Below are 14,919 nucleotides of genomic sequence, written 5' to 3' on the forward strand. Positions count from 1 at the left end.
AGAATCTGCATTTAATCGCTTTCTTCTAAGCCATAAAAGGTCCAGTATGTAGGATTTAGGGGGGTATATGGAATATAACATTGCATTAACTGTCAGTGTCGTGCTGGACAAAATATTTTTTCATTAAATGCATAATTACCTGAAAATAAGATCTTTTGAGTTTTTGTTACCTTTAAATGAGGTATTTATATCTAGAAAGCGGGTCCTATTCTACAGAGATCAGAATGTTGCACCGCCATGTCACTATGGCCCAGAACTGATAAACCCAACGTTTTTTTAAAAGGACTGTTTGATTTTTCACATTTTTGAATTGACCACCATACTTTCCAGCCTCTCAGTGACAAGCAAAGTTAGAAAAACACAGATTTCTTAACGTGAAACTGCTTTATTTTTTGTTTTCACTGGTTTAAATGATCGGGTCTGTTTGTTTTGGAGAGGAGGAGGCCTCTGTGGATAATTCAGCTCCCGTTAAAAACCTCCTCAACAAATGAACACTGAATGAGTTCTAACCAGGAGAAGTTTCAGTGAGTTGCAATATGCAGTCCTTACCACTAGATGTAACTAAATCACCCTAAATCTTACACACTGCTACTTTAAAACCTCCTTTAGTGAAATGGTCAGTAATTTAGTAAAAAAGAAAAAGTAGAACAATATCAAAGTATCCCTTACTGTGTAAACACAATGAAATAAATTTCCAGAATAATTAATTATCCTCTGGGACACCCCTAGGAGACTGCAGAACAGATTAAATAACTGCAATGACATCACACACAGACTTTACGGCCAGCCACAGGTTTGTTGATGTGTTTTCTCCTGACAATATGAGCAGTCTCATGCGTTACGAAAGGCTCTGCCATCAGAGGATCAGTCGTTCTGGAGACATGATGCAACAAATTCAATGGAGCTCTTATATCATGTTGTGAAGTAAGCGTTACAAAATGGAAACGTGGCGTCAGATATGATTTTTGCAACAATTCTAAGCCCCACGTAAAGGACGATGATGGTTTTCATGAAGTGCTGTCAGCTCTATAGAAACAGACTATACTACGGAAGGAAACACATTTTGTCTGTGTGGAAGCCCACAAACGCTACACTGGCAGGAGCTGTAAAAACAAACTGCTGCAGTGTGAAAGTGGCCTTGTTGTTTCCTTGGGAACTGAAAGGAGGCTTTCCGTCTCTGAGCTGAGTGCTGGGAGATATAGACACTGACCAATTAAGAGGCGAGAGGCCCTCTTCTGCTGCTCCTCTCACATGGCCTTATTAGATTATGCTCAAGAGCCTTTTCACCTCAGTGATGAATGCAAGTAAAGAAGCAAGAAGGCAAATTAGTAAAGCTTTCAGCGACCGCTTTATCGAAAGTGCACCCAACTTCATCACATTTCCTTGAATTTCTCTAAAAATGTTCAGCTTTTAATTGAAAGAAGTGGCATGTTTGGGATTTTTCTTTTCCTACTGCACTAATGGAGTGGCCATCAAAGTTTGTTTCCCTAATAGAGTTTTTATGACGCATTTGGGTAAAAGGGACACTCAGATTGTTAAGACAATTAAGCCTGATTTTGGCACATACTAACATGTTCTTAGATGCTTTGGATTTACTGGTAAATGTCCAATTGCAGTGTCGGTTGTCTCATTTGTTCAAGTTTTCAGAAACTGGTGTAGCTTCTCATTCCTCGTTCCTCGATTCTCTTTTTGTTGCATGCAATGATTGATTTCATGCTAAAAATTTTGTTGTGATGGCTGAGGTCAAAGGGTTACAAATATCTTTGGTAACAATAAGTATCCACAGCACATAATTTAAAATCCAGCAGGTTTTAGATTTTTAAAGGTGTTTTAAATTAATCATTTGTCATGCTAAGTGGATGGTCCAAAATTGACATTGTTTATTCTTCTGTGGAGCAGCAATACTTTGACAGTAATCTGCTCACTAGATCTTGATATTTGTTCATGTAAAGCTGAAGATGTTCAGATTGTTGCACTGGAGGAAAGATTTATGGATTCACTAAAAACACAAGGATTTATCATCTGAGGACCATGAATACCCAAAATAAATTTCACAGAAATACAGTGATTAAGTTATGGTATCTTGTCAAGGACCAAAGTGTTGGTCAAAGGAAGAGTTTGGCACTGGAGTAATGATCATGGAGTCACCAAAATCATTAAAAAAACATCCTCTGCGGACCATGAATGTGTAGAGTAAATTTCAGTGAAATAAAGCAATTAGTTCTTGTGGTATATTGTGGTGGCACTAGAAGAACGATCATGGAGTCATCAAAATTTGACCTTGATACGTAATAATAATTGAAATTCTTGACAAACTAAAATTTTGATGGTTTCTTTTAGTTACAGAGGGGTCAAAACAACTTGTTTGCTAAAAACATTCTACCTTACGAATTCTAATCTTTCCATTTAACCAAAGTCAAATATACATAATTTATCCGTATGTCACTGAAAAAAACAACTACTTTGCTCTAATATTGTGCGCCTGTAGTTTAAGTTATTGATTGAATGTTTGGATTCTTTAAAAACAAGCTGAACTCAAACATACAGGTCATACATCACAAGGGTTTTTAGGTCAGAGGAGTGCAAATATTTTCATTCTTGGTATTGGGATCAGATTGCTCACTCTCAGAGAAAACATCACTCACTAATGTGAATACTTAATGTTACAGAGTTACAGTGTTCTGTCTTCATGGATTTGTGTAAACAGACAAAGCAGACATGAGATCTTGTGTTCTGCTCAGTTGAACGTTACGAAATTAAATGTCTACCTCCTCTGATAAATCTTCACTAGTAGATTAAAGTGACTTGTGATCATCACTTTCATTGTCAGTGGTAATTGCCATGATTACTCCATTGTTAAAAGCAATACATAAATAAATAAATCAAACTGAGAAAGTCGCACATTCAAAGACATTTAAAATTGCTATGATGTTTTGCAATCTTCATTGAGAAAACACACACGGGTCTCTAACAAACCTCAAAAAAGCCTCCTTAACCTTTCAAAATAATATGAAAGGTCGTCAAGTCTTACATATCATTGCAAAACATAACACTGGCTTTATCGTGATGGAGGCTGCCAGTGTTGCAGTAACTCTTAATCTTAAGTTAATAAAAAAAATATGTCCCTGATACAGATTCACCCTTGCAAATGACATAGAGACAGAGGATGGCAGCTTTTTACACAATGAAGTCTTGATTGTCGGGACCTCACTGAAGATATTTTTTTAAAATAAAAAGGTAATAATAGAAAGGTTTGAGCAATTTCAAGCCGTTGTATATCCCTGTGCTCATATTTTCCAGATGATGTGCTGGGTCATTTTGAACTTCACACAGATAACGTCTGCTTTTGGCGGAAAAAGAAAGTCTTGTTTAGTTTATAGAAACCACATCTCACCAAAAACAATTTGCCCCCAGACAGAACAGATTTTAGTGCCAGTCCAGAATTTTGAGAAATATTCAGATAAAAAGATATTCTTCTCCGCTGATTTAGCATTGCATTAACTGTCAGTGTTGTGCTGGACAATCTTTTAAACCAAGAATTAAAATCGAACCAGAGATTTTTCGTTTACTCGACACATTCTTCTTCCTTGTAAAAACATGGTGCCAATAATCTGCTCTACACACTTAAAAAAAATTTAAGCTGCAATTATGAGTACTGGAGTAATGTGAACAATCACATAAAAGCTATACACACAGGAGCTTTAAATACCAGACTTGGGGGACTGTGCAGTCTTGGTGGAGACACTCTCTAAATGCTTTCTTCAGTTGAGTTAAATCGTTTAAATCGAGTTTCCATTGACTCTGTGTAGTAGAGGTTTCTTTCCACTAAAAAGAGCAGAACAATTCCTGAATTGTTTTCAAATTTGGGGTGGAATTAAATGCCTAAAAAAATGAAGATATATTGTCAAAGTTTAATTCAGGTCAATTGAGGTTTAGGATATCATTCAGGAACATGACAGGGAGATATCCTCCAAGGCTATTAAATGTAGGCTGGGACATGGTGTCATATCGCATGATATCATAAGGCTACAACACATGCAAAATAAATCTAATCTGTACAGTCAGAAAGGCTCGATAGCTGGCACTCCCAAAAGGACATGGGTGTGACTGATTCATTCTGCAGTTGGCCTGAGTATGGGTGGTGAATTATAGTTCTGCAGTACTGCAACTGACAAATCTTAGATACAAAGACCTAGAACAAACATTTCCTATTTGAAAATGTTATGTATCAGCTGCCATGAATTCAAGCATACCCTAAAAGTCTTGTTATGCCAAGTGCTCCCAAAGACCACCTGAGTAGACACCATCCCAGTATTTCTAGGGCCATCTTCTGTACCCTGCAACATTACAGCTCCTGTTACATTGTGCACACATCATACCCCATAACTCCCATGAGGTCGCATTTAATAGGCTTAATGTCCCAACATATTGTCATCCCAAGTCATCACATATTGCCACTTTGCCTTGGATTTACACGTCTACACGTTACACTCTAGGTATCCTTCTGCGTCTGCTATTGACATTCCAAGATGCCGCTACTGTGATGTCAAAACAAGCAAATGGTGGAATTGTGTTGCATGTGGTTATGTTTATGCAACAAAAGCACATGGCAACCAAAATTGTGACGTCAACAATAATAATCCAACTCATAAACCAACACTGATGTATTAAATATAATGATATATGCGCATAAATTACAATATTATCTTCATATGCACACATGAAACAAGACAGCCAGTAACCAACATACCATAACTGATTTTCCAACAAACCCTGGACTTTCAGCCAGTCTCAGAACCAAGCCATGATGTTTTTCCTTAACCTAACCATGTGCTTCTCTTGCCTAAACCTAACCACCTGTGCCTTTGTAGTCTGATCATAACCATGTGCTTTAGTTGACATCCTTGTGTGGGTTGCCAAGTGCTTCTGTTGCCTTATCCCAACCATGTGGTTTTGTTGACATCCCGGCTTTAGTTGTGGAGTACCAGAACATTACCAGCCGACCTATAGCGCAAGTGTGTTGGTAAATCATGTGCATGAAATATGCTGGTTGATGTTATGCTAGTAACAAATTAATTTATTTAACCCAAAACCATGATCTTTTTTCCAAACCTAACAAATGAGTGGTTTTTTTTACCTAAACCAAACCTAATTACCAAACCAGTTTTGGTGCAACTGCAACCATTTCACAACATTAACCAGGTGTTTGAAACCTTGACCATTAACGGCATAATATAAGCTATTCTGTCATCCAGGGGTTAGGGGCATTCATTTAGACACACTCATGTAGGTTGTATTAGAAGGTAGAAATATATCACCTATGTGGCTGTACTTGTTATTTTCATAGCATCTTTCCAGGAGCCGTGCAGTGAAATGTGCCCTCACAGTCTGCCAGACTGTTTGTGTAGCTTCATAAATGCGTTACGGGACGGTAAACTCGCTGTCCTCCTTCTGAGGCTCCTCTGAAGTCAATCCAAGAAGATCTCATGTCATGTTTTCAGACTGCTTGATGACCCGGAGGCACCGCTTGATCCCAGCCCTCCAACACGTAGAGCAAGCAGCAGCCAGCCACATGTCCAAATTCATCCACCGCAGACGGAGAGATGAAACATGTGATAGAGAGAGAGAGAAACAGGGAGAGAGAGAGAAGGGCAGAGTGAAGAAACTCAGTTTTCTGCATGAGGCTGCCACGAAGAAGAGGCACCTCATGCAAGTGTTTTTAACATGTAAGCACAAACTGCACAGTATGTGTGCATTTCGAGGCCTCTTAGTGAAATGACTGAGTGCTCTCAGCATCCAGTTGCTGCTGTGAGAGTTTTTAAAGGGCGCAGATTAGTGGGAGTGTGGCATGTTTTGGGGCTCTTGGATCTGGTCTGGGTCAGCTGTAGAGAGACACTGTGTCACAGGCAGCTCCTCACTGCGAACAAACGTCCACACAGCCTCCCAGAGTAGAGCATCTTTCCTCTCTGCTTTAACCACCCACATCTTTGTCTCTCCCTCTCTCCCTCTCTCTCCCTCTCTCTCTCGCTCTCTCTCTTTCACTGCTTTTTTTCGCTCTCCCTCTCCCACTCTGTCTCCATCATGCTCTCACCCCTCTGTCCTCATTCCCCTCTCTGCTGCTGACTCAAATGGTTGCTGCTCGGCTGCCATCGGATGTCAGGACCATTGAGAAGCTGAGAAGGGCGGAAAAAAAAAATCCTCCATTAGGTGGCACTTCTGGTGTGCAATGTTGTGAACGTACTGTCATCCGGTGCAGCATTTGGGACTTTGTGTGTGCGTGCATGTGTGTGTGTGTGTGTGTGTGTGTGTGGGGACGTGCAGGTTTGTGTGCTTTGCTCTGCACTGCCATCATATGGTCAGTAAGAGTACCGCAGTCTCACGACAAATTAAAGTAATTATCTGCAGCATTTTTCATGTGAAGAAAGTCATTTTGTTCTACTTTTACTTAATTATTTGATTGGTGTTTTTACATTTACTTGCATAGGTATATATGGTGTTTTGTGGGAATAAGAACTGATCTTTCACCCAGAACACACAAAGTGATGCGTTTACTCTGCAAGAAGAATAATTGTTCCATGCAATGCAACACTGGCTACTTTTTACAAAAGTCAGATGGTGGATGCTCTTGATAACAAAACAGCCAAATGCAAAAAGGAAATCCTGTTGTCCATCTAGGGTAAATTGTCTTTAGGTGATAAATCAAAAATGAATAGGAAAATAGGAAATAGAAAATAACAGTCAAAAGAGGATCATTTTAAACAGGACACCAAAAAACAGCAAAAATAGAAATGAACAAAAATAATCAGAAAAAAGTGATAAATCCCCTTAAATGGTAAATCTTCATGACAAAATGCAAAACAGTGGTTTTGACAGAATGGGGACAGAATACATGAAGACACATATTTAGATGCAAGCTTATTTTGAGCCAATCAATACAAGTTTAATGTTCAACATCAGGCAATTTTTTTTTTTTTACCAAATTTGGAATATTCAACCTATGATTTGGAACATGGGACTATTTTTTCCTCTCATGACTGTTTTGGCAAGTTTTACTAATAAAATTAAACACTTTACTTGCAATATATGTGTGAGCATGCCATATAGGACTCGCAAATTCATCTTCAATTAATGGATGACGATCATTTGTGCAAGGGCATAGGTTTGTTTCAACATCGGTGAAAAGGTTTTTGGGGTCCTTTGCAAGAAAATCTTGAGCATCAAACACTTAAATTCCTGAATACTGGTGAATTTTTGTGCATTTTTCTGCCCTTTTCATGTTTCTTTTGGGAGGACAAATGCATGTTTTAACTATTTAAGGAGACATGTCCTCTGCATATCCCCCAAAATATACACCTGTGCATTTGTAAAGTGGAGTGATGCCACCATGTGCGATTGTGAAAGCAAAAAACACATGCACAAAAACAAAGGATAGTACATACAAGGGATGTGACAAATACACAATACAAAAATCCTCGCCTGCGAATATTTCACATCAAAGCTCTTCATCTGACACCGATGTGAATTTGCTACAGTTATGCTAGGTTTGCCATTTGTTGTGATATTAGGACAAGATGTCTGATCTGCACAATGTGATTGGTTGATGCCTTTATTTCTGGTGTGTTAACTTTGAATTATAAACCTTGTTTAGCTCTTTAGCTGCGTAATAATGTTTGAAATTACTCAAAACAAAAAGACAGTTTGAGAAATTACATTAATGTGCAAATGAATTGCATGAACACAATGCAAAAAAATTGTCAAGGCCCTAATAGTTAAATTGTATGGCTAAACATATGGCCAACAAAATATTAAAACCAGTAAAGTTGCAGCTTGCAGGCATAGTTTCTGCTCCAGTTTCAACAGCCACAGCTCTCAAAACTCAATCCTGTGAGGCCAAAAGACTGAAAGGCTTGTTGTTTTTGCTGTTATGTCAAAACAGGGATTGCAATAATTACCAAATAACTGGATTTAGTCTCTCAAAATAGCAGCATCACAAGAGGAAGTCCACGCGAAGATTTTGTGTAACCAGGATTGGGCTTCAGCGCCCAAAACAGTGCTAATCTTTGCTTGAAATATCCTTTTTTTCAAACATAATGTCGTGTCAAAAATATTCTCATGTCACCCTCTGTTGACCCCCCGTCATCCACATCTTGTGGAGACAGCAGCTTTAGGAGCTGCAGGTCAACATGCAGAGAGCAGATATTATCAGAGGATTAGAGTCCTGGAATAGTTTCCCTCTGGGAATACAAACAGCAAACAACCTCATGACCCAAGAGGCGAGCTAATAAAAGACATCAGGCTCTGGTTTTGTCTCCTCATGGTTAAATCTTTCTTGAGGGGAGAATTCTGAGAATAATTTGAATGAATCATGCAGAGCAGATTTTTGGGCAAACAGCACACTCTTTATTATCATCTCTGTAAACCAAGCTTCCAGGGTATCATCGCTGAGTCCAGGCAATCACTCCTGGTTTCTATGGCGACCCCACCTACACAGCCAGCAGTGGAGGCAACACAAATGTGCTCGTGGAGTGTTTTAAATTCTGCTGCTGCTTCTTCCCACTGTTAGTCACCTTCCGCTGCTGTCTATCAGTATGTAAGAGACTGGAAGCACCGTCAGTGAGCTGAATATTCCAACAGACTCCATGATGTCTCGTGTGTGTTAACATACAGAGGAGCTCTCCTGCCTGGAGCTAGAGATCAGACTGTGGCAGTGTTACGCTCGTTGCATAACTAACAACTAACATTTTGAAGATTTTGAGATGAACAGAGAACCAGAAGGAGAAAGCCTCCACAGTTAAGATCTTACATTTTCTGTTTTTACAAGCCATGCTGTTAAACAAAGCTATGTTGTATTCATATCATCATTTTTTATTTTTGTAATGTTAGCCCTTCTATTTGAAAGTAGCAGTAAGTATAAATGCTATGACACATTGCACATGAGTGGTGCAATGCTTTATGTATGCTGCATTCATCCCTATCAAATAAACATTAAAGCTGTGTTTGGTAACTTTTTTAAAAAAAAATAGGATTTTGTCCTAAGTGCTTAAATTAGATGTGTTTCCATTAACCCACAAATTGTGCAAACTGAAATCGCAAATATGAAATACACCTAATGGAAACACGTCAATTTTGAAAAAAATTCCCATTTATTGAAAAAAAAGTTTTTACTCTCACAAGATGTGGTATTTCATGCAATTCAAGCTGCAACTGAAACGCTCTTTTCGCTTCTTTAGGTCACATGATGTACAACAAAGAGTGTCAGTAGGAGCTGGCTCCCTCGGGCATGATGCAGCAGCCGCGACAAGAGGTTTTATGGCATTGCATAACTCCTCAACAGTTGAGCGAATCATCTGGAAGTTTTGAATCCACAGTTGCTCTGTGAAATCATTGCTAATGTTTTGAACATCTTTCGCCATGCTTCTTGAAATGTTACCTCGAGTGGAAAGGTCGCATCACTCAGTGGAAACACAGATATCTCACAATTGTGTTTTATCGACATTTAAGTTTTTGCACAAATTTTCCCGCCTACTGTCACTATGTCCAGACAGATATCTGGAAAAAAAAATTCATACATCTCTCTCTCTACTGCTTTTAATTGCATTTTCTAGAATCCACCACAGCTGAAAGAAAACAACCAATCAGAGCTGAAGAGTCTCTTATGGTGTGTTCATCCCGACCGCCATGCAAGAGTTCACGTGGAGAGATTACATACAAAGTAAACATAAAGACGCAAATTTACACAGGGTGACGAAAATGACATGACAATGCAGCATTCGCACTATTCATGTTTCCACGCATTCATGCAAGCTGAAATTTTTCAACTCAAGTAAGGAATCAGTTTGACACTGTACTGAGAAAGCCTACCAGCATTGAGATCTAGCTGAGATTCTACCGATGTTCCCAAAAGAAAAACAATGTGGCCATCTGTGCACACTCGGAAGTCTACGTCAGTATGCGTTCTGCACAGAATGAAAGCAAAAAGGAGAAGGTTTGGATATTAGTTAGTGAAGCCATAGGACTATCTGCTAAGTATGGAAAGTATGCATTTGTGACATCAGTTTTCTTGAGTTGCTTCCTAGTAAAATGCTCTGAGTAAATTAGCTTGGTCTCATTGTGAAAAGTAAATGACAGAAGGCGTGAAGCTGTAATATGCTGCCATGACAGTATATAAAATGATAAAGAGTGCTGCTGTCTTGGTTTGCATGGACCCTTCTTATTTACTGTGTTTACATCTCTTGATTCCAGCTATCGGTTGCACTTTACTGCAAGCCAAGTTAGCTCGTTTGCTGCCCTTATATGTGGCTTTGTTTTCTGTACAAACACGAATCTAATTATAATAAATTATTTGCTATGTGATATAAATAATATAAATTACAATAAATGAAGAAAATAACATTTATAGTACTTGTTTATGCTTTGATTCATTGTATTTTTTTGTCTGATCTTATATTGCAAATAAGCTGTGCTTAACACACATCTACCTGAAGTTCTTCCATCTGTGTACCTGCGAGTGTAATCAGTGGCGCACACTTGCTAATGAGCTGCTACTATGTCAGCAAAAGACGCCTTATTTTAATTTTTTTATTGTGTTATTCCCAATAAACTCTGGCAATTACTGTATGAGCATTCATCTGTGATGAAGTGTTTTTTTTTTAAACTGCAGGTTTCTCTCTTCTGCTCTGTTTTCCCGCTGGGATCATTAGGTATCAACTGACAAACCTGCAGGTAATAAGCATCCGAGGCCGGTTTCTCCATCAGTGTTGTTGTCAGTGTTAATTAGCTAATGTCTATGCACATCTGTATGTTTATATATGATTGTAAGATCAATTTATACTGTGTATCACAAGATTCACCTTTTATTTCAAGTTTGAACATTGGGGGCAAGACAGAGGTGAGGTTTCATAATATTGATTATATCTGTATATTAAATAGCCACCTGCGGGCACTTGTAAGCTTTCATTTGATTATTATGATTTTAAACAACTGCTGCATTTGCTGTTATAGTAATTTATTCATACGACCTATCGTTTGAATGCTGTGCTCCTCATGGTGCCATTAATGCTGACCATTTTAAGGTACAGGCACCACATCTGCTTCAATAAACACTTCTGTCCAATTAAAAAAACAACAATAAATAAACGATTAGAACTTGCCACTGAAGCATGATTTCAATCCACAGATAAATATTATCTGGATGGCAACTGTCCTCGTACAGTACTCACACACTGCCAAAGGTCCAGACAATCTGAAACCAACAAAATATTTAGTCCAAACACTTGGTTACATCCATAGATATTCATAAACTACCATTGTTTTATATTTTTCCACATACTACTTCTTCCATTTGCATATAAATATATTGACTCATCTGTGTCAAAATGGAGGTGAACTGCTGACTTTTTGATTGACACTTGAGATTGACTCTTGACAGTCAAGTTTTCAATAAGCAAAGAGCATGGATCTATTGTAAATCTGGATACAGCCGTGGGGGTGGGGCCTCATTCATTCCCATGAGAGCTGCTCAGTGGCGCACGAAACAGAGAAAACTTTTTTTCCCAGATTTACTGGCCCATAGAGCATGCGTAGAAGTGATTAACGACAGACGAAAGCGGTCGAATGTACCCGAACTCTGACTCACTGGCTCGCTCACACAAGTTACCCAAATCGAGTGCTCGAAGTGAACAGCGCTCGTTCATGAGCATTCCTCTCATAGTAGCTTAGCTTATGAGCAACAGCAGCTAATCGGCGGTATAACGACAGCGGTGCAGTTGGTTTTAATATTTACGTGGTAATCAGATAATGGTATATTTATCTCTCTCCACACACACACACACACACACACACACACACACACACACACAAATATACATACAACTTATCAGGAAATCATATTGTAATCACGACCGGAGAATTTAAATCAACAGAATCAAAAAGTGTTGTGCCCACAAAAATATAATAAAAGGTGGTGCCTTGTAATATTGCCCCGTGTATTAATACACAGCTCAACTTTAAGTAAATACTACGTTCAGTACCGTAATAACTGTTACTCATGCTCCACATGCTCACTGATAACCGGTAGTTTGAATACAGACTGTAGACTGTATATACTGTCTCGGCACTGACACGGTAAGACGTCCATATTACAGCTTTACAGCCAACAGCGTATCGATGTGTTGTAAAATGGTAAAAATGACATACAATTACTACGGCCGGCACAAAGCCTGTGTTGTGTCAGGGACTCCAAGAGTTACATACGCGTTCACATGATAGAGTCCCGCGGGTCCTATGCACGTTTATTTTATGTCTGGAGAAATACCGAATTCCAAATCTTGATTCGGAAAATAGCGCATTTTACGTCTTTAAGACTTAATGTTTTTAATAAAGGTTATTAAAAAATGTGTTCTGAAAAGGGTGGCGCACTTCCTGGGGGCCTAGCAAATAGGGCCTGTTAAGTGTCTACCCTAGTTCCTGTAGCCTTACGGCCAATCAGTAGCCAGCATTTGGCCTGATGGCTTATAGGTCTTGTAGTAAATGACACTCCACACCTCCAGAGGAGTTTTTAACCCCTTACTGTCCTAGGCTGTAATCAATTTACAGAGATTATGTCTCCTATGTTGTCTTTCTTCTAAACCTAGGTTTTCTAGAAGTGTTGTAAGCTCTTAAATAGACAATTTTTTGTCTGTCTTCACTTGTTTTTCCACTCATATTCACACATTCAGTACATTGTTTTAACCTCTTTTTTGAGAAGAGCCTGGACAAACCTTAGAAAACATGTGTCAGTAGGCAGGTTTCCGTAACAGATATGCCCAGAACTTTCAAAATGCCGATTGCAAGATGACTACGTTTTTATTGAGTTATGTTATGCAACTTCCTCTCTTGCTGATGGATGGTCAAAACATTAGCAGGTTTATTTCTATTAAAGCTACTGCACTAGCCATCATTATCTCCAGTCGATGGCGACGTAGGCATGTGATACAAGTGATATTGGAAAGGCAAGCCCTTCATACACGGTAACGGTCATAATTGAGGGATTTCTGGGGGGTGATAGTCCACGATTTCACAGAGGAATTGTGGATTCAACACTTCTGGGTGATCTGCTCAACTGTTGAAGAGTTATGCGATACAATAACACCTCTTGTAGCGCCTGCTGCATCATGCCTAAGGGATTCAGTTCCTACTGACAAGCGCATAGCATTTGACTTATAAAAGCAGAGTGTTTCCAATGCAGTTTTGCAAAGTATGCCTTTTTAAAATCACCTGAAATACCACCGTGTAAAAGCTTTTTGGTGTTAAAGGGGAGATGTTCGAAATTGATGTGTTTTCATTAGGCATATGTTATATTTTCAATTTCGATTTGTGCAATTTATGGGTTAATGGAAGTCCATTCTGGGCTACTGAGGAACAACAGGGTGCACTCCGTGGGGAGGACCCGCTGCCATATGTAGATAAAAACGGCTCACTGTAAGGTAATGAAAACACAACAATTCTTATTTTAAGGTGATTATAAACTAATGAAAACATAGTTTTGAATATCATATTGAAATTTTCCCTATAGATGCCCATAAATCCTACACCATGGACTTGTAAAGAATGTATCTTTTATCATATTCCTTACCACCTAATCATGCATATAGCAAGTGGCTAATTAGTCAAAGTTTTGTTGCTGTGTTTGTACTTCAGGACATCTGCTCACAGCTCTAACTGAATCTTGTGTAGCAGCTGAAGTGAGGAAACACCTTTGATAAAGCAGCTTTATTTAGCTCCTTCAACACAAAGGAGGAATGCTGGACCTCCACAGGGTTCAAACTGGATAATTGTTTCACTGTCGCAGGACGTCTGTTTATACCAAAACACGTCAGAGCAACATCAGCGCTGAAAAACAGTAGGTGAGAAGAGCTTTCACAGGCTGTACCGCCTCATTGTGTCCTGTTCTGTCAGTGCAGTCACTCTGCTGATGGAGAGAAAATCAACATCAACTGTGTCAACTATTATTGTGATAATTCTAAAAAGTCAAGATCCAGAAGAAACCATGTTTTATACTGAAGGAGAGTCCCTTGTTTGATCAAAGTAGTGACAAAGTCACAACTGCACAGATGATCTTTTCATATCACTGGGATGTCTATGTAGAAGAAAGAGGCATATACTTTTGACATTGGTGCTAACCACAGCAAACAGTGAAAAACGGCGATGACATTACTTTTTCTTAAAAGGTAGAAAACCTACAATTACCAGCATGCACTGCAACACACCAGACCAATAAACCCTCCTGCTGGTGGGTGATGTGATGCAAGCTTGTCTTTTTTCCACAGAAAAATAATATGAAAGTCTGCTGGTAACAAACTATCTCAAATTACAGTTGGGCAGTTCACTAAAATATGTTTCTTGAAATATTTGAGGTGAGAAATGGACGCCTCAGTAACAGAATCTTGGTTCATGTTTGATCAGCGTTGCTTAGTTTTACAGTCTGATCTCAGTTTTTCTGCCTCCATTTTCACTGTGCAGTAGCAGTATAGCGACCCCTCCCTGTTCACAGGCTTTTGTATTACAACTAAACAGTGCACTAAGGCCCTGTTTAGACGAGTACAGCCCTACCAAAAAGGGAAAAGTCTTTCCTTTGCATTTAAAAAAAATATGCGTTGTTATGATAACATTATGAAATTGATCTTCATGTGCACAGATCTGGAAAAACAACTAAAAAAGCTGTGGTATGTGTGCCAGGCCAACACCACACACATGCTCAAAGTGCGGCCGAAATGTCACAGTTCTCTCAAGATCTGTACACTGCCAGTTTACACAGCGACAGGAGGTATTTTCAAAAGGTTACACTTCGTTTCAAAAGTTTGCATTTTCAGGCCCCCAAAACGCCATTGACTTGTGAACAAAAGGCCAAACTGCAACAAATGTTTACCGTTTCATGCAAGA

This window comes from Plectropomus leopardus, chromosome 18 (assembly GCF_026936395.1).
Source record: "Plectropomus leopardus strain MGB_pleo_1.0 chromosome 18, ASM2693639v1, whole genome shotgun sequence".
NCBI lineage: Eukaryota > Metazoa > Chordata > Actinopteri > Perciformes > Serranidae > Plectropomus > Plectropomus leopardus.